The sequence below is a fragment of the Dermacentor albipictus genome, unplaced genomic scaffold, assembly GCF_038994185.2.
Source record: "Dermacentor albipictus isolate Rhodes 1998 colony unplaced genomic scaffold, USDA_Dalb.pri_finalv2 scaffold_12, whole genome shotgun sequence".
Classification (NCBI taxonomy): Eukaryota; Metazoa; Arthropoda; class Arachnida; order Ixodida; family Ixodidae; genus Dermacentor; species Dermacentor albipictus.
This window is the reverse complement of record NW_027225566.1, coordinates 489020-510440: the sequence shown is the minus strand read 5'-3', so window position 1 is coordinate 510440 and position 21421 is coordinate 489020. Positions and strand designations below refer to the sequence as shown.

General features: G+C 50.4%; 1 protein-coding gene and 1 pseudogene across 10 annotated transcripts in view; both read right to left on the bottom strand.

The window, feature by feature from the left end:
• Positions 1–21421, bottom strand: part of LOC139051497 (vinexin-like) — a 647850-nt gene that overhangs the window by 274175 nt on the left and 352254 nt on the right. The gene's annotated exons all lie outside the window — the stretch shown is intronic.
• Positions 10032–11345, bottom strand: LOC139051505 (uncharacterized; annotated as a pseudogene).

Sequence of the window (21421 nt, the reverse complement as noted above, 5' to 3'; positions counted from 1 at the left end):
CGAAGAACTTGGAACCGCTGTCGTAACACGCGACCGCGCGGCCTGTAACGACGGCGGCTGCTGCCATGCCGAGATAAATGGCGCGAGCGGAGAAGCCGCAGGGCAGTGCGCATGCGTAATGGCGGCTAGACGAGCGTGCATGGTTCTTGTCTGGGCTATGCAAATAAAGTGACGGCTGATTTCCAAGTATTGCAACTTTTATTGAAATCAAGAGCCCGACTAATAAGTCGGGCTCACACAGCCTGACTTGACACAGCTGGTCCGCATAAACTGGTTCCCGTTAGGCAGAGATCACAGCGGCAGCCTGCATGGGTCGAGGAGCGCGAACAGCGTGTCTGGTTCTCCAGTTCCGGCTGGGAGCCGCTGGCACGACCCATCTAAGCTTGTACGCACCTCGCAGGCGGGTCGGGTTAAGTCAGCTTAGCCTATGCCGTCGGCATTGTTCAGCCCGATTCGATGCTCGCTTAGCCCGACCCGGCCAGTGTTTCTGAAGACGACAGCTAAATCTCATCCTAACTAGTCGACTCGAACAGCTTCTGCTGGGTTGACGCAAACGAGCACAGAGACATTGTGAACATGCGCGCAGAGGAGACACAGGGGCTACCGAGAATAATATTCGGCTGCGCGCGAGTCCAAATAGACGCGAGCTGGCGGAACGACAGCTGCAGCGAGCGCATGCCAGCACGGCCGCGGCTGTCACAGTGACGCTCTGCTGTATGGACGACCGCACGCCATGTTTCATCCTAAAGCCCCTTAAGCTTCGTAAAGTAGTGCCACGCTTTGAAGAATTGAAGTAGTGCCACGCTCCTCCTCCAGCGCTCTGGCCGAAGCCGACGCCGCGTCGCTATTGGCGTAATGGCATCACGTGGCCCCTTGCGCCGGCTTCGTTTGTTTACAGTCGCGCTTCAGTGCCATCTTTGCTCGATAAGCGGCGCTTGTTGGCGGCATTCCTTCCGTTCCTATTCTGTGTTGTTTTGATCTTGTGAACGCCTTGAAGGATGTTTTGTGGCAAGTGCGACGTCGCTTCACGTCATTTTCTGTTACCATGACCTCCTGCACGTTTGGATGCCAATATAGTTTTAGCAAAGGCAAGAATATGTTCGCGATACCATCCGGTAAGCGCAACGGGTTAAGAAGAAAGACATGGCTTACTGAATCGGGAGGGAGAACTTCCGACCAACTTCCTCCGCGCGACTATGTGATGTAAGTTGTGGCTCTCTCACTATTGTACGTGCCAGGCTTGCTTATTGTGCTGCGGGCAATAACGTAGTATATATTGCACAGTTCACTGTGCATGTTGTCAGTTGTACGCACGCTTTAACATTATTTTTACGCAACGTCTGCTTTGCTTATATGCGCACTACGTGGTCGTGTTAGTCATATTTGGTGGGCTTAATCGTTTTGAACACCAACCGGCTTGAATTCGCGGGCACGCGAGGTTGCGTGCGCTGACGTGATTACGAAATTTTTAAGATTCAGCGCAGTCCTTTTGATAAAATTTCAGTCTCGATCATGAAAGCGCCCCAAGAGAGCAACTCTCTGCTTTTTGTGGTTACTTACTAGCCTTCTTCAGATAGACTAGCTTTGTTTGCCACATTTGTTCGTGTTCCTCGTTGGCGGTCGCCCGGTGGATTTGCGATACAGAGGCACCGATGAAAAGCGTGCGTGCTCTCCCGAAACCGTGTTACGCGGTGCGTTCGTCGTCGAGCGACCGCATCATAGGTAATTGAGACGTATGTGCTAATTCGCGTGAGCTTTAAAGTGTGCGAAGCTTAAGATGCGGTGGTGGAGCACTCGCAAATAAAACGTGCGGTCGCCCGCCCCTTCCCTGGCTGGTTTAGTCGTCGTTCGTGCTTAGTCATTTGCTCGTTCGTTCTCACGCTCGTTTAGTTCGCGCGCTCATATGGTCGTTCGCTTGCTCGTCTATGCCACTATTAGTTTCTACAGTCACTATGCCTAATTGAGACGCACTTGCTGTAGGACTCTTAGGCCGGTGCGTTTATTTACGCATTGAGACAACAAATGGCGCACACGGACTTGTGACTGCAAAGGCAAATCTGTAATGCATCTATGTGAAAATAAACTGTTAACTTGCAACTCGAATGCCGTTTCATATCATTTTAACCTATGGATAAAACATCATTTCACTTGCCGCAATTTCAGCCGCGTCATGGCGGGGGGACTTTTTGCGCGGTCATGACTTCACTAATAAAGTCATGTCTCGCAAATGTTACTTCGAAGGGAGTGCAACCTCCGCGTAATGCATGCACCTCACTGCAACTCGGTTCGCGACAAGTAGTACGTCACTTAGTAAACGGACGAACCTACGCACGATAAAGTGTTATTCGTGATAAGTCATTAACCTGAAAAAATTACTGAAGGCCACAGTGGTCTTGTTTGAGATTGAGTCAAGCATTGTTATCGCGCTCCCGCTTCGCGCACGAATGCTAAAAACTCATTTTATTTTATTGTGTACGCACAGTCGCGACTGGATGATCGGCCGCGGTATTTCTCTTGGCGTTGAGACACGAGAAACATAATAGCACCAGCGCCCACCTCTGAGGCTTTGCGCGCGCTTAGATTGGCAAGCACGCACGTTGGCGGCACTGTAACTTGTAATACACTTTCGAACCTCCAGAGCAGTGATCTCCGTCAGCCTTTGTACGTCATAGCTGATACGCGCCGCGAATTCACGTGGTAAGGGCGGCACGGATTCTTTACGCTGTGAGCTTGCTGGAAGTCAAGAGGTTGTCATTCGATGGTAAACGTGTTATTTACAACCATTCGCAACAATATCTTGCTACACGCCCTTGACAAATGTTGCGTGCCTAATCGTAGGACACTCGATACATTCGCAGTCGTCAACGCACAGCGTTAACACTCCTTCAGATACTTCTTAAGGAATAGTTATCAAAAAATGAAGAAAAATCCGCCGTTACCGAATTTGTATAAGCATCCGACTAGAAATTCTATGCTGTACACGAAGCTACGCGGAGCTGGAAAGCCAACGTGAACGCCTAAAGAGCACTGCCTTGCTATGCGTGCATTCACTCTGCGAAAGGTCGTCTGCTGCGCTCGAGCATCGTAGGCGGCGCCATGGTCGAGGAGGGAGCGTGAAAAAGAGGAAAAACGAGGAGGAGTGAAGGCGGAGGAGGAGAGTGGCACTACTCTACGAAGTTTCAGGGGTTTTATTTCATCCTAGACACCAGCGCTCGTTTCTCCCCTGGCGGAACGATTTCATCTCCAACGGGTGTAGGTTTCCGCCGCCGCTTTCCTTCACGAAAGCGCCCGCGTTCAGTTCGCGCTGCGCACAAAACGTCTCTTGTTTGCGACGGCACCTCTTTGGATGATCGGAAATTATGATTGTGTTGTTAAGTGTCACGACAGCAATGTAGTCACGAAAGGCTTCAAGTCACCAGTGAAATTCTGCCGATTCACAAGAAGATGGTACGAAAAAATCAGATGGCAGTCATGGATTACTGCGGTGCGCCGAACAAAGTAAACAACTGCCAAACGAAGCGAGCTCGCTCATTGATCACTCCTAAGAGTATGACGGTTTTTATATGTAACCCACATAAATTTTATAATTACTCGGTATATAATCCTTTTATTCATATAAAAACTTTTAGTTGTTCAACCAGCGCTTGCCCTGTCTTGGTTCTCGTGTTTCGTTTGTGTATGCGCTGCCCAAGAATGGAAGCCACTTCTGCTGTATGAGCTAGCAGTAGCCGAAGTTCCCGCGTGCCGAGAAATTGAATATGCGCACGATGCATTGAACATGACCGGAGTTCATTCCTGCATCACCACTGCACCGATCGATCGAGTTACTGGACGATACACGCCCGCGTCTTGGTCGCGCCGGCAGTGCTGAAGCAGAAATGATTACTAATACTTTCAACTTCCGCCTCTTGAGCACTGTTAAAAAATGGCCAAGCTGTCTACACTGGTGCCTCTATACCATATTTTAGGGGACGTACTAGTTAAAGTTGTGTGCGCATGTCGTACTTGTGCTATGCAGCGATATATTTTGTTTATTTCCGCACAGTGTCGATGGAAGTCCGTTGTCGCCATCAGAGACAACACGGTTTTGTAGCAAAAATATTGTGAGAACCTGCAAGAAAGACTTTGGCTCGTATGTGCCGTCGATTTTTCCGGCAGCACATACGATGTCGTTTCCAATTACCTGCTCAGCGTCACTTACATAATTAAGCAGACGCTGCCCTTTCGCCGCTTTGCAGCCATAAAAATAATTGTCAAGCGTACCTATCTTAAAGGCAAATAGAAGCGTGTACAGTCTGTCTCAACTTAGGGGAAAACTCGGAACGTATTGCCTCGCGATGCGGCAGGCAATGGAGTCGTGCGGCGGCAGCAGCTCGAGCAGGCGGCGGAGTCGTGATCTGCGTCGTCTGCTACGGCGGCGCGCGCTGGCCGCATTGTCCCGAAGCGTGCTACTTGTCAGGGGCAGTGCACCAATTTCATCGGTACTGCGGGAACTGAGCTGATATTCTTTACTAAACGATGTGCGTCGCCAAACTCTGAGCCTTCATTGGCGATAACGGAGTTCCACAAACTTCTCAAACTTCTTTTGACAGCATGCTTCGTTTGTTCTTTCGAAAGGCCGGGGTACTGAGGGCGTGCACGTATATTTCTTCACTGTGTGTGCTACCGTAATAAGCAGCGACAAGACGCACCAAGATGTGCGCGCAACGTGCTCAGTCTTTGTTTTACTCGAAAGGAAAACGAAGCACTCAACAATAACTATGCGGGTCGGACACGATGAAACAAACGGATACGATTAAGGAATGTTTTAGGTTAAGGCAATGAGCAGGAAGTGATTTTTCTCGTCAATCATTCACTACACCAGACAGACCCTGTCCGCCGGCTGGGAATTGGATACGTCACGCTCGGAACTTCAGTTAGTATCTCGTCATGTCCCCAGCGGCAGCGATGACAGCGCTCATGCTGGAAGGCAGTGAAGTGTAGAATAACTTGATCAAGGATGTGTTCATTTGCAGCACGTCTCAGTCACTGGCGATGGTGGATCGAAGTCTATTCTCGGGCGACTGATAGAGGGGATGGTGCGCCAGCGATACTTTCAACGAGCCCCAGACATTTTAAATGATGTTGGCGCCCGGGGATTGAGGCGGCCGCTCCAAGAGAGTGACTGCGCACTCTTCCAGCAGTTCTTGCACAACACGAGCAGTGTGGATCGGCGACCTATCGCGTTAGAATATATACACTCTAAGAACAGTTCACACCCTTTGGAGTGCCCCTTCTGCCACACAACGATAATCATCTGCCTTGATGCGTTTCCTTTCTTTAACGTTGCGAGCCCGGAGCTTTCCAGTAACGAACGGCACGCGCGTTATCAGCATAGAACAGTTTACACCGTTTGGAGTGCCCCTTCTGATAACGCGCGTGCCGTTCGTTGCTGGACAGTTCCGGGCTCGCAGCGTTAAAGAAAGGAAACGCATCAAGGCAGATGCCGATTATCATTGTGTGGCAGAAGGGGCACTCCAAAGGGCGTAAACTGTTCTTAGAGTGTAGCCGCCTTCCAAAACCGGCCGTCAAGAATGTATGGAATCAGTACGTCGTCTATGACTGACCTGCAGCGATGAACTTACTTTCGAGGCGTATCAATGGGCGTCGCACAACGCTTAGTGAAGAATACCGGGTCATTTCACGCAGTAACGATGAGATCGGCGCCCTGCAACTGGCACTGGAACGTTTACCGACAATGCGGCCAGCGCGTGCCGCCGTAGCAGACGACGCCGTTCAAGATCCCGCCCCTCGAGCACCTGCGCTCGCTGCTGCCGCCGCCTGACTCAAGCGCTCGCCGCATCGCGTTGCAGTTGGCTCCGAGTTTTCCCCTAAATGGGAAACGGACTGTACATCGCCCTTCGAATGAGATGTCCACGCGCACACACGCAGGCACACACCGCGCGCGGCACGAAACGTGCCCAAACACGCGCAGTGCAGGAGGCAATGAAGGCGGTGCGAACGAGAGATGGGAGATTGGATTGGATTAGAGAAACTTTATGCTTGCAGTTGGGCGCGCGCGCGCCCCGACGAGGGCCTACGTCATCCTCGAAGTTGCCGTTACTCGGCGCGGGTCTCCGCTCGCCGTTGCCGGCTCGCTGGGTCCGTGCCTTTCGAGCGCCTCGAGGACCTGCTGGACCGCCCAGAGCTGATCGTCTCGGTCGTAGCTCTTCACGGCTGCCTCGAGCCGCGGTGGGAGTGTTCTTGATTTAGCGTCTTCTGGATATTTAATGCAGTCCCACAAGATGTGCGTGTAGTCTGCGGTCTCCCTCCGGCAGAGTCTGCACATATCTGTCGGATATGTCTCGGGGTACATGCGATTCATCAGTTTCGGGCTCGGTAGCAATCCGGTCTGGAGCTGTCTCAGTACTACCGCGTCCGCTCGACTCAGTCTCGGGTGCGGGGGTGGAAAAGTCGTGCGAGCCAAGCGGTAGGCCTTCGTGATTTCATTGTAATCCGTCATGCGGTCCTTGGTTCCGAACCACGTCGGACGGTCTGTGGCCGGGGCGCGGTTGGTTAGCGCTCGCGCCGCGGCGTGTGACGTCTCGTTATGGTTCACATTGCGTTCCGATGCGTCGCCCGCGTGCGCCGGGAACCAGAGTCGTACTTTTCGTTCGTCTAGTTTTACCGCTCGCAGTACGCGCTCAGCCTCCCTGCAGATTTGCCCTTTCGCGAAGTTTCGCACCGCCTGTCTTGAGTCACTCAGCACCGTGTGGCAGTCTGCTTCGGCGATGGCCAGGGCGATGGCCAACTCCTCCGCTTGCTCCGCTTCGGTGCTTCTCACGCTCGCTGCCGTCCTCGTGGCGCCGGTTGACGCCTCTATGACGACCTCTGCGAAGGCGTTCCGTTGGTATTCGGCCGCGTCCACGTACCGCGCGTGTTCGTCGCTGGCATGCTGATCGATGAGAGCCTTGGCCCTCGCCGCTCTTCTTCCCTTGTTGAACTCGGGATTCATGTTCTTCGGTATGGGGTCGATTCTGGTCTGGCGTCGGACCTCTTCGGGGACGAGGAGCTTCATCTCCATCTCGTTCGAGCGTCTTATTCCCAGATCGTCCAGTATCTTCCTTCCGGCTTTGGTCATGGACAGCCGCTCCAGTTGAGAGGTCCGCTGCGCTTCGGCTATTTCTTCGAGCGTATTGTGTAGCCCCAGTTGCAACAAGCGGGTCGTGCTTGTGGACTCGAACAGGCCCAGCGCCGTCTTGTACGCTCTTCTGATGAGCACGTTGATTTTGTTTCGTTCGTGTTGCAGCCATCTGTGGTAGGCTGCAACGTACGCGACGTGGCTGATGATGAAAGATTGGACGAGCCTAATTAGGCTCTCTTCTCTCATGCCAGCCTTTCGGGAAGTGACTCGTTTGAGGAGTCGAATCGCGTTGGCTGCTTTTGCCTTGAGACGGGTGATGGTTTCGCCGTTTCTTCCGTGCTTTTCAATGAACATGCCTAGGATCCTAATTTTGCCGACCTCAGGGATCACGTTGCCGGATTTGGTGACGATTCTGATTTTTTCGTTTTCGCGTTGTCTGGTTTTGCTTCTGCTGTTTTTGGTAGGTGGGAGCATGAGAAGCTCCGATTTGCTCGGCGAACATCTCAGTCCGGTGCCTTCCAGCTGGTCTTCTATTGCGTCGACAGCGGCTTGCAGCGCACCCTCGATGTGGGCGTCGCTGCCACCGGTAACCCATAGCGTGATATCGTCCGCGTGGATGGTGTGCCTGACGTCTTCGATGCGCCCGAGCTTTTCGGCCACTCCGATCATTACCAGGTTGAACAGCATCGGCGAAATGACCGATCCCTGCGGTGTTCCGGTGCTCCCGAGCTTCTTCTCTTGCGTCTGTAGGTCGCCTGCTCGTAGCTCGACGGTCCTGTCCGTGAGGAAGTCCTTGATGTAGTTCTAGGATTTTTCCCCCATGTTGAGCTTGGAGACTTGGGACAGAATCGCCGAGTGTTTCACCTTATCGAAGGCGCTCTGCAGGTCGAGCCCTAGGATGGCTTTGTTGTCGCGGGCGCTACCACCATCATCGATGATTTGGTGTTTGAGCTGCAGCATCGCGTCCTGCGTGCTGAGATGCTGTCTGAAGCCGATCAAAGTGGCCGGGTACAGCCCTTCTCATTCCAGGTAGTCTTGCCACCTGTTGAGCAGGACGTGCTCCAGCACCTTGCCCACGCAGGACGTGAGCGAGATGGGCCGGAGGTTATCCGTGTCCGGCGGCTTCCCCGGCTTGGGGATCAGGATGGTCTTGGCTGTCTTCCATAGCTTTGGCAGCGCGCCCGCTCTCCAGCACTTGTAGTATTTTGCGAGCTTTTCAATCGAGCCGTCATCGAAGTTCTTGAGCGCCTTGTTCGTGACGAGGTCCGGGCCGGCTGCCGACCGGCTGTTGAGGTCGTGCAGGGCCGCGCGTACCTCCTCGACGTCGATGTCGCGATCGAGGTTCGCGTTAGGCAGGCCGCTGTACGGCGCGTGTTGTTCGGTGGGTGTAGTCGGCAAGTATTTGTCGTTAATGCGCCTAGTGACTTCGTCGACGCCGTGTGCTGAGACCGGCCGATGTATGAGCCTGGCGAGTCTGTCCCTTTGGTGCGACTTGGTCTTCGTTTCGTCGAGCAGGTGCCGCAGTAGGTTCCACGTCTTCCCGCTATGCATCTGCCCGTCTGCCGCGTTGCAGATCTCGTTCCACTGTTGCGTGCAGAGAGCGCGGCAGTGATCCTCGATCGCACGGTTCAGCTCCGCCACCTTCTTTCTCAGTCTGCGGTTAAGCCGTTGTTTCTTCCAGCGATTGAGTATCGACTGTTTGGCCTCGATGAGATGCGCAAGCCGGCTGTCTACTTTGTCGATCTCCGCGCCCGTTTCAATCTCTTTGGTCGCGTCGCGTACGCTCTTGGTGATTTCGGCCGTCCACGAGTCGATGTCTTTGATCTCGTCGTCACCGTCGCTCTTCTGGCTTCTGGCGTCTCGAAAGGCATCCCAGTCTATCCATCTGTGTGTTTTGACGCTGGTGTCGTTGTGTTCCGGTATGCCGATTTCCACGATGGTGTGGTCGCTGCCTAGGTCGATCCCCGTGTTTCTCCAGGTGATCGCGCCCCGAATGTCGTTCTTGACGAACGTGAGGTCTGGAGTGGAGTCCCGGGACACGGAGTTACCAATTCTCGTCGGATGTGTCGGGTCCGTGATGAGGGTGAAGTCGAGTTCCGTGGCGTCTTGGTACAGGTCACGGCCCTTTGCTGTGTACTTGTTGTAGCCCCAGGCAGGGTTCATCGCGTTGAAGTCTCCGCACGCGATCAGCGTGTTGCGGCCCGCTGCGGTGCTGGCTCTGTGCAGTAATGTCTTGAATCTCTGTTTTCTCTGAGATGGGTTGCTGTAGACGTTGAACAGAAATATGCTTCCTTTTCTCTTCTTGTCCGGGATGATTTCGGTGAGTGTGTGCTCGATCGTGATATTGCTTTGCAGCTCATGTTCGACGAACAGGAGTCCCTTCCTGACCAGGGTGCACAGGCCTCTGCCGTCGGGCGGTCCCTTGTGCACTCTGTAGCCGGGGAGGGACGGTGCGTCGGTTAGTGTCTCTTGTAGTAGTGTAACGTCTGGCTTGCGCGCGGCATCTACGATGTGCTGTTGGATGACCGTCTTCTTCCTTCCGAAGCCGCGACAGTTCCACTGCCACGCGGTTACACCTGCTGCTGCTGGTGTTGCGTTGGCGGCCATGATTGCGTTGCCGTGTACGGGGCTCCCTAGTTGGGTGGATGATGCGCGAAGAGGGGCGCAAACGTCGGGTGGCTTACCATCGGCTGTAGGGTCCTTTCGATGTAGACGAATCTGTTCGTGTTCTCGGCTTGGTAGGTCTCCATTGTTTGCTTCAGTGGTGTCACTGCTGCGATGTTTGTCGTGATTAGCTGTTCGAGTTTGCTGAATGTCGCTTCGAATTTCGCTTCGAGGCTGCCGATGCGATAGTTTTCTGTTTGCGTGCGCGTGGCCTCGATGGCTGGCTTCTTCGGTGCCGGTTCCTCTATGGCTTTCTCCTGGATGGAGGCACGTTGTTGCATAGCAGCAACTGACGAATCACGGCGATCTCTTTCGTGAGGTTGTTGATGGTCGCTCGCAACGCCGCGTTTTCCTGTCTTAGGAGCTCATTAGCTTCCCGGACCTTATTAATATCTTCTTTCTTCGTGGTTTCGGTGATTTTCTGCGCGTTCCTTATGTTGTTTTCTTTCACTGCGTCGACCCAGCTCACTCGCTCACCTGATGGTGACGTTTTCCTGCTGAGGCTTCTCTTGCAACAACTGCTGTCTCTGGATTTGGGCGCGCGGTTTTCCGATGGGGTCCTTGACTTTCGCGCAGCTGGAGGCTTGTCGAGTGGTGGGAAATCGCTCTCCGACAGCAGCTGGCGTTCGGCCTGTCGGCGCTCCCACTGTCGCTTGCGCACTACGTAGGGGATCTTGTATTTCGCCTTGCACGTTCGGTCTCCGGTCGGGTGTTCGCCTCCGCACAACTGACATTTTGGGGTACAGCGATGGTCTTCTGTAGGGTTCGCGAGTCCGCAGGCCAGGCACGTCTTGATTGTGGGGGTCGGGCAAACGTCCTTGCGGTGTCCCACTCGGCCGCACTGCTGGCAGACGTCGATCTGTTTCTTGTAGAGGTGGCACGGAATCAGGGTGACTGCGTATCGGAGAAAGTTCGGTACCTTGGGCCCCTGGAACACCACAATCGCAGTGGTCGTGCTTCCAATCCTTTTTGAGGCCACTGCTAGCGGGTTCCTATCGTTGACGATCTTTCTATCTAGCTCTTCGGTGCTCGCGTCGATGGGAATGCCTCTGATGACGCCCTTCACAGTGTCGTGAGGTGCCGTGCGATATGCGCTGACCTCGTAGGGTTTACCTTGAATGGATATTTCCACGATTTTAGCGTACCTTGCCGCGTTGTCTTCGTTCGGTGTACTTACGACCATGATGTTCTGTTATGTGTTGGGGCAGATGGTGTCCGCGGCGCTTTCCTCGCTCGTGATCTTCGTCGCAGCGAGTATGGCCGCAGCGATGGTGGTGGTGCCGGTCTTGACGATGTGCAGTCCCCCTCTGGGTCTGACAACTATCTTGGTTTCTTCTAGTGGCATGGCTGGCATGCGTGCTGCCTTGATGGCCGAGGCTCTGACGTTCTTGTAGAATTTTGACCTCGTGCTTGTTTGACTCCCGCCGGGTCCGTCGGGCATGCCGCTGGCGGGGGTCCGCTGGCGCAGCCTCGACATGCGTTCCCCCGCGAGCGTCCATCCGGCGTCGCTGTGGTATTCCTCGGGTGATATCTCTGTTCCCTGAACTTGAGCGCACATGTGATTGTCCATGATCATTGTTGTTTCAGAGGGCGCCTCCATCTCGGAGCTGACGAGCGGCAGCCGCCGGCGTGTACGGCAGGCCGCTGTCGGTGCGATGGTGTTGTTGGGCCGAGTGTCCGCGGAACACGCCTAAGCCTAGCAATCCTCCGCACGGCGGCAGTAGAAACAGTCACGAAATGTGGCAAAAAAAAAAACGCACCTCTGGGGTCAGCTGGTATCGGTCGATGCCACTCGCCTTCACGGACACATTGGTGCAAGCAAAACTTTGGTACGAGGTAATTAGCACTGCGTATTTGGCTAGCAATCACGGAGCCGATCTCTGACTAGAGACGAGCGCTTCTTCTTGGTCGTCGTCTCCCAGATGGGAGAGGGGTACCACCCGCTGGTTGAATTTTTCCCCGCATGCTGCGCTCTCAACGCCGGCGCAGCAGCGCCGCTCTCGGTGCCGTTCTTGTCCATACGCCTCATGCACCGCCTATAGAGGCGCCACTGAAAGCCACCTAGTGGACACTTCCAACAGTACACGCGGGAGCAGTAGCAGACGACAACCCTTTGCAGCAAGGATGGCTGAAGTTCGCGGCTGCGATTTCTCCTTTGTACGGGTGTCAGGCTGCTTCTTCTGCGGTGACAACTGTAGGGAAGATGCTGACCTATGTGCGAGCGGGTATGAACACGATGTTAGCGGTGTTTGGGACAACATGGTCCACATACGTGCAAGGTGTGTCCCACAGACAAACGCCATAAACCCCATTTACATGACGTGGAGCTCATGTTCACTAGCCGATAAATTTTGTTGAGTGATGCGATCTCTCGATGGTTTTTTTATTCTACCCTTGCCGCAATGCTGCTTCTATACCTGAATAATAAGCACCTGTCGTTAGTGCAGACTTGTATCAAACAAATCCGCATGGTACAATCTCTGCATATGCCGTTGTTATTATTCTGCCGATGAATACATGTGACATCGCCGAATAAGTGCAGTGGAAGTCGCCTCAAGAAGAGTAATTGCCAATTAATTGATGGAAACGCGTACACTAGCCAACGAAGTCACCAAACGCGCGTGTTAGTGCTGTACCGCCGATGCAATTCTGCTGCATACGCCGATGAACTACCGTTCCCGCTGCAGTTTGTGCAATTTTAAATTCCCCAAGGGAGCTGCTTGGAAACGTACAAAGCTAAAGACTGACTAACTTTTCAGTATGTTTTCATATTACTAGAGAGAGGTGCCACATGATATATTTAAAGGCAGAGCAGTGCCAGTCAAAGTAGATGAGCGCTGGCGGCAAGGCCCGGTTAAGTCGTCTGCAGCGTAAGTATAAGAAAGAATTCAGTTGAGTACAAAACTCACATGCAATAAGGGACTACGTTGTGAAACAAACAAATCACTCGGCGTGTTAAGTTTGCTCAGGCAGCATCGAGGTGTGATGACTTCCCAAACGGCACGCGAACTTTTTAGCGAGAAATGGAACAAAAATACCATATGCAGCAGCTATTAGCAATTCTCGCCCTGAACTACCTATTTTCTAAACACATTTCCAAAAACGCAAACAATATCTAAAATGCCCTCGGGCGAAAAGAATAAAGCTGTTAAAGAAGCACTTCCTTGGTATCATTCCGATAAGACACAGCGTGATTTATACCCTTTACAAACGAGGCAGGGTGAAAACCTCGCAGCTCAAAACAATCATCAAGAGTTATGCATGGAGCAACTAGCAACAGTTAAACATGTGTGAAGCTACGCATAAAATAGATGTAAAAACATGAAGTGCGCGACAGCTGGTGCGAAGATTTACCGCGCCATATGAAACCAACAATTTCAGTGCTTGCAAACTTCAGTAGCTTTAACAAACAACGCAATAAAGAAGGCGGTAAACAAGGCGGTAAAGAAGCGGAAAACAATATAAGCGGCAAACAGCATTCCGAACTTTAGCGAAATGCCTTTAAACCTCATGCTGCATTGCAGACGAACTTCACTGCTCACGTGTCTAACTATGATCAAGTGGAAAAAAACACCCACGAGACAAAGGAAAGGATGAGAACAAGAAATTTCCCTTCGAAGCGACGATCCATTTTTGCTACCGTTGCTCCCGCTGATGAGGCTTTGCCGGGAATGACTAGAACCGTATCGCCGGCACGTTTTCACCGGTATTTGAGCCCCCCACCGTGCAACAATTCTTCTTCGACATTCCCTGAATCTTTGGCCACCCCACACGTGCGAATGGTGTTGCCTATCTTGCTCTGAAAACGTGAATAAGGCAGAGAAGCACGATCAACGACACAACAAACTACGGCGCGCGCCAGGCTCCTCTCCCGCGTGTTATGCGCAAGGCCACCACCAGTGGCGCGTCCGTTGGCGTGCACGGCGCGTATAGTCGGGGTGTATACGAGCTATAACGGAGCCCCGCAGAGTACCCGTGATGATGATGATGATGAAAAACTTTATTTATCCCTCTTTAAAGGGAAGGGGGCAACGGAATAAAGGGTGGGGGGAGGGACTACTTGAAGTAGGCCTTCTTTATCCTCTCAGCCCACTCCAGGATGGCCTCCTGAAGATCGGGCCTGGAACTGCGCAAGGCAGCCTCCCACTGCTCCTCACTAGATATTAATTGCTTGAGGAAAGGGGAAAGAGGGTGCTTAGGGCACCCCCACATGATGTGGTTTAAGTCTGCTTTGGGAGAGACACCGAATTTACAAGAGGGAGAACAATAAATGGCGGGATAAATGCGGTGGAGGAGGTAAGGGGACGGAAAGGTGCGAGTCTGCAGCTGTCGCCACAAAACTTCACACCTACGCGGGGATTTGCCCATGAGTGGCGGAAAGGTTAAGCGGTCTAATCGGTAGTGTGTGCAGATGTCGTGGTAAGTAATAAGTCGATCCCGCGCTGTAAACGGCGCCTCCTAGGAGGCGCCGTTTACAGCGCGGGATCGACTTACAAAAATGGTTGTTGAATTTCCATTGTTGATTTGTTGTACTATTATTGATTCAATAGAAATTCCACAAAATTTCCACACTCATTGAGCCAGCATCATGATACTTCAACAAAAATTTTATTGATAACTACACAACAATTTTTTTATTGATGAAATACTATCGATTTTCCATGGTGAAATGCCAACAACTGAACCGAGCCAAAGACGTGACATACAATTTACAGGAACAATAAATTATTTTGTTTAGGCTGCAACATGAAATGGTGTAATTAGGCTGGCCAGAGCTTGAACCAATTAAAAATTTTGTTGCACAGGCAGTTGTAAGTTGAAGTACAGGATTAGGGCCACCGCAAAATAATGCACTCTTTCGTATTTACCCACAATAGCCCCAAATGCAGTTTCCGGAGTTGTTCACCTTGCTTTAATTAATGTGGATATTGCAATGTTTGAAAAGTATACACAGAAAGTGGCTGTGCAGTGTACAGCAGGGCTACAATGGCTAAGGCAAAATAGTACACAATAGGGTGTGTACATATCGTGTGCATTGAAATTATCAAGAACAGCTAGCATTATGCAGGTCCTTACAGCTCTCGGAACTGTCATGAAGGTGTCAATACAGTGAAGCCAAACGGCATGTCCAAGTACTATATAAGAACAGATGGTCTTCCCAGTACTTTCTTGTACAGGTTGCGCAAAGGTTTTCTTTTAAAAACAGACAAAAAGCACTTGTAGTGTCGATCCATCCTACTTCTGTGTCCTTGTGTTTCACTGTACCTTTACCACGGAACTGTACCAATTAAATGTCAACCTTGCCGAAGTTCCATTCTTTTTTGAAATAACAGGAAGGCATGGGTGCACCTCCAAGTATCTTAAGCATGTCTTGCTACATATGGGTGGAGCTACGGACAAGTAGCAGCATGCCTTTTGTAGTTTCACTGCAGGCCAGTCATAACACTTTATTGCAAGGTGTGTGGCAAAAACTTGTGCAGAAATTCAAATTTGAATGTGTGCATAGTCAAATTGTATTTGTACTTTAGAAAATGAAATATGATGAAGACGAGTCATGCCCAGAATATAGGCCTCAAATTTAATGTAGCAGTTTATACATTTTAGCATCTTTAAGTATATCAAAGATTACGCTATGAACCTACCTTGCACAGTTCATTGACGTGTAAATGGTAGCAACAAAATTGATGTAAGAAATTTCGTATTCTTGATGCAGAAAATTGTATTTGATGAGGCAGCATTGAGACTATAATTACCAGTATGAAATTATTTTTATTCTTTATGGCTTCAGAACAGGGCAGAAGGCATTTCTTATCTATAAGCGAACACACAGAACATCAGCAACATATGATACTTCAACAAACAGTTCAGTAATATCAACAGAAACCTTACAAAATACTATTCCTTTCATAAATGCTCAAAATACTCAGAAGCTTCCAGGCTAGGCACATTTAAGTTCTACCATTAAGTTATTTTCTGTTAAGGTAGCCTTGGGTGCAAACACTGTCATCACTCAATGTAGTCATCTTGCAGTAGATGTCACTTAACACACATGGAAATCACCGACAATAACTTGGAAGTATGACCATCCAAACTTTCGGCATGTAAAACACCTATGCTGCAGTGCCACTGCACAATGTTTATAAAACAACCATCCAGTAAACCCAGTCTATACTGGTGTCACCATTTCTTAACCATTTACAGGCTGATGTTGCAAAGTGGAACATTGAATTAATATATTTATCATTGCCTGGATTTTCTAACTGCAGAAATATTTCATCTGGGTCTACACACAGGATGTAAATAGCAAATGTAAAACACAGTTTGTCATCACAGCATATACATGAATTAAACATGAATGTATACAATTTCTTAGATTGCATAAGGCTGGCAATTCAGAGCAATAAAACATAAGTATATGCCTTCTAGCGTCAGCACCTCTAGAAATGTGGTGCTAAGTCTTAAAAAAAAAAAAAAAGCTTATCCATATCTACTTTCCTTTACGACTGCTTTCACAATGTTCCGTTTCGGAAACATTGGAATTTAGCAGCATTTCTTCTGGCATTGGTCAAACATTTTGGTTTACTAGCAGCACTCATATAAGGCTACAACCTAGTCCATTGACAAGTATCAAGGTGGTATAGCATAGACAACATTTGGATGCCAAGAACATGTAGTAAGCTCGAACAAAACATTCGAATGTTTTTGTACTTGCTCTCACAATGCACTTCCCTGATGTGATATTTTGCATACCTTGATAAAATTGGAACTGTATTTTTACTTAATCATTCCAAAAAAAAAACAATTGCTGCAGATAACCTATTCGGAGCCACGTGCACCTCTCCGCGCATGCGTCTATGGTCCCTCTTTCTTTCTTTCTCTCTTTTCTCTTCTATATATATTTCCGAGCTGGAAATAAAGCGCCGTCTTTTTGCTCTGCGAATCGGCCTGGATTTCATCGCGTAGCTGCCGGCCTTTGGCCGGTAGAACGTAACAGTGGCGACGAGGATTCTGCTGCAGCAAGGAAGCCAAGCAGAAGGAACCCACCACTGACCATGGCACACAGGCTACCGGAATTTGAAGACGAAAAAGATAAGTGGCAGGCGTATTTAGTCAAGGTTGAAGCCTATTTCGAAGCGAATGATGTGAAGGACGATGCTAAGCAAAGAGCCCTGCTGGTAGCTGCGCTTGGAACAAGGACAATAGAAATTTTGAACGGAAAGGTAGCCCCGCGAAAGCCTAACGCCCTGACCTACAAAGAAGTTGTGCAGACGTTAAACAGCTACTACGACCCGGTACCGAATGAAATTTCTGAAAGTTTCAAGTTCTTCCATCGCTGCCAGCAAGAAGGGGAATCTGTACATGCATTCATAGTGGCAATACGGCAGATGGCACACAACTGCAATTTTGGAACTATGCTGGACAGAATGATAAGGGACCGTATTGTGTGCGGCGTCAGATCCAAGAATGTGCAGAAGCAGCTGCTAGCGAAGAAAGATCTGAATCTTGAAGAAGCCGAGGCTCTTGCACTTGCCGCAGAGAGCGCTGAACGCGATTCGCAAGGTATTGTTACAGACCAAGAACAAGCAAGATTGCTAAAGCTCTCTGGGCAATACGAATCGCGCGCGAAGTCGCAAGGCGTGCAACAATGCAAATGTTGCGGTAGACGTGGTCACAAGACCAATGCTTGTCGACTAATCAAGCGGAAATGTTACAAGTGTGCACGGCCAGGGCATTTAGCGAGAATGTGTGCGGCAAATGAACCAAGCAAAATGCTAGCAGTAACTGCTCAGGCGACGGAAAGCGAAGAAAGTGATAGCAGCGCGTCACAAATCTGGTCCTTGACTACCACGCGCTCTCTCATACCGCCCATCAGGAAATCGTTCGCGTGGAATGGCATTGAAATAATGATGGACATCGATACTGGTTCCCCTGTTTGTGTCATTCCCAAGAGCATTTACAAATTGCACTCTCACAGATGGCCGCAGCTACAAAAGGCGGAAGTGCAGCTTTCATGCTATCTCGGAAAGTTGCCGCTTCTGGGAGCACTGACAATGCCAGTTTCCTACGACGGTACAACAGTGCAGTGCAGTCTGACAGTTTTAGACTGCAATGGCCCCAGTCTATGCGGTCGGGACCTGCTGAAAAAATTAACAGACGAACGCATTCAGGTGCTGAGCGTGTATTCGACGGCTCCTGTGCCAAAACAAGCCTTGGAGGAGGTGCCGACGCTGCTCCAGCAACAATCCGACCTTTTTACAGAAGGCGCTGGTCTCATGAAAGGCCCGCCAGCCCGACTGCACATCAAGGCCGGAGAAAACCCCAAGTTCTTCAAGGCAAGGAAAATTCCTTTTGCACTTCGAGATAAAGTGTCTAAGGAGCTTGACAGATTAGTGTCAGCTGGCATAATATCTCCAGTCCCTCATTCCGAATGGGCAACGCCCATCGTGCCAGTTTTGAAGAAGGACGGAACAGTGCGCATTTGCGGGGACTTCAAGGTTACACTAAACCCTGTGTGCGATGTTGAGCAGTACCCGTTGCCTGTCATAGACGATATTTTTGCAAACCTGTGTGGGGGAAAAAAATTCAGTATTTTAGACCTTCGCGATGCTTATTATCAGGTCGAGCTAGATGAAGATTCGCGGAAATTAGCAGTGATAAACACACAAAAGGGGCTCTTTTGCTACAACAGGTTACCGTTTGGCATCGCATCAGCTCCAGCGATATTCCAACGGAAAATTAAATCTGTGCTGCAAGGACTAAAAGGGACCCAGGCTTATCTAGACGACGTCCTGATAGCCGAGAGCAGCGAGGCTGAAAACGTAAACCTGCAGGCTGTGCTAGAGCGTTTCCGCGAGAACGGTATCAAGCTTCGTGCCGACAAGTGCAAGTTTGGTGAACAATCAGTGACATATCTTGGCCATCGTATCGATGCTGAAGGGCTACATCCACTTGAGAAGCACGTGGATGCAATCAGGCTAGCCCCTTCACCGCGAAATGTTGCTGAGTTGCGATCCTTTGTGGGAATGGTTACATTTTACAACAAGTTTTTGCCAAATCTTTCCACTATACTTTCACCCTTGTACAGCCTTCTTGAAAAAGGTGCAAAATGAGTTTGGCACGAAAAAGAAGACGCGGCATTCCAGAAGGCCAAGGATGCTTTGTGTTCAGCCCCAGTGCTAACGTACTTTAATCCGCAGCTTGAGCTGATGTTGGAATGCGACGCGTCACCTTACGGTGTCGGTGCTGCCCTTTTCCATCGAATAAATGGTGAAGACAGGCCAATTGGTTTCCGATCACGAACGCTCACCTCAGCAGAGAGAAAATACTCCCAAATTGAGCGCGAGGCCTTAGCCCTGGTATTTGGCGTGACACGGTTCCGCGATTACCTGTTGGGACGGGAGTTCACGCTTGTAACGGACCACCGCCCCTTGTTGGGCCTTCTCAGACAGGATCGTCAAACTTCTGTCATGGCTGCAGCCCGAATTCAGCGCTGGGCGCTTTTGCTCGGGGCATACCAGTACAAGCTGATCTGTAAACCTGGCAAACAGATGCTAACTTCTGATGCTCTAAGCCGTTTGCTCAATCGCTGCAGGAGCCGCTAGAGGAAACCGAAGATCTGTCGGAAATGGTGCTTAGCATAGACGAATGGGACCAGTCAGCGGTTTCCCACCAGAAGATTCAAGCACTCACAGCAGCTGACGGTTTTTTGCAGACGATATGCAGGTACGTGACTGAAGGGTGGCCCTCCGTCGTAGAAGATGACAGCAGAGAAATGGCCGAATTCTGGAAAAGACGACACGAATTGTCTGTAGAGAAGGGGCTGTTGTACTGGGGCCATCGTGTGGCGATACCAAGGGAGGCGCGTGGGAAACTGTTGAAGATGCTGCACGAGTCTCATCAGGGGGCGTCTACCATGAAGACAAGGGCGAGGGCTAGATTTTGGTGGCCAGGTTTAGATAGAGACATCTGTAGAATGGTCTCAGACTGTCGAAGCTGTGTGCAGGCTCTGCCCATGCCACCTGCGCGGAACCCCGTTAGCTGGCCGATTTCGCGAGAGAGGTGGTCACGGCTGCATGCCGACTACGCAGGGCCCATTGCAAACAAGATGTTGTTGGTAATCGTCGATGCACACAGCCATTGGCTAGAAGCCATTCCAGTATCTCGAGCAACCGCTAAGGCAACTGCCGATTGCATGCGAACCTCGTTTAGCAGGTTCGGTTTGCCCCGCAGCATAGTTACGGATAACGGTACGCCCTTTACCGGTTCAGAGTTTGCTGTATTTGTGCAGAAAAATGGAATCGAGCATATTCGCACCCCGCCTTATCACCCTCAAAGCAATGGTCTCGCCGAACGGGCAGTGAGAACTATCAAGGAGGGCTTGAAGAGAATGCCTGGTGTGGAGTTGGAAACTGCCTTGGCTAGAATTCTTTGTAACTACCGAAATTCGCAACAGGCTTCAGGGTTTTCACCGTCTGAACTTCTTCTTGGGTACCGTTTGCGTACAAGACTAGATATGTGTCTTCCTCCCAGGAGCCACGAAAAGCCCAAGGATCCAGCGGCTGATTCCGCCAGTTGGTACTTCGCCCTTGGAGATGCCGTCTATGTGCACAACTACGGCATAGGAGAAAAGTGGACACCAGGCAAAGTACAATCGACGAGTGGTGCCCGTTTAGTCACTGTGGCTACCGAGGACGGTGTCGTTCGACGACATGTCGACCAGATCCGGAAGCATTCATCAGACACAGACAGAAGCAGAGAAATATCAAGTCCTGAGGAATCGCCTCCGACGACCTTACGGGCACTGATAAACGAGGCTCAAGACCCTCCCGAAAGGCCTGTTCCTGACCTTCGTCGTTCCACAAGAACCAGAAAGCCAGTGGAGCGCTACGGCTACTAGGGGAAAGGAATGCTGCAGATAACCTATTCGGAGCCACGTGCGCCTCTCCGCGCATGCGTCTATGGTCCCTCTTTCTTTCTTTCTCTCTTTTCTCTTCTATATATATTTCCGAGCTGGAAATAAAGCGCCGTCTTTTTGCTCTGCGAATCGGCCTGGATTTCATCGCGTAGCTGCTGGCCTTTGGCCGGTAGAACGTAACAACAATACACTTGTTTCAGGTCATGTGCTTCTTTCTTGTGCTATGATGAAACATGTTCTTAGACTATATGAGAAAGTAGGGGCACATGTATTAATTACTGTACAGTATCAACAAAAGAAAGCTTCAATCTGTTAGCTGCTCCCTTAAAAGACTGAAATACCGAAGACTCCATAAAAAAACTGATTTGTGCAATGTATGGCCAGGTAAAATTTCCACAATGCAGCGACAGGCATCATGCAAACAACCTCAACTCATGAACTACAATTGAAAAGAGACAAGCGGCAACTAGTTTTCAGAGCAAGTGACACCTAACAAGCAATCTGAATTACTCCTAGATGGCACTGAAACAGAGTACACAAAGAAACAAAGCAAACAATTCACTGCAGAGGCACTGCACAGAAAAAATGTGGATCTTTCAAAACATTTCAGCAAATTATTCTAATTAAGGAATAAGCAATGTGTCGGTACTGGATTCTCAGAAGCTATCCGCAAGTTTGGAAGCAAAAAGTGGTGGTGAAATAATTTCAGCAATGGGTTT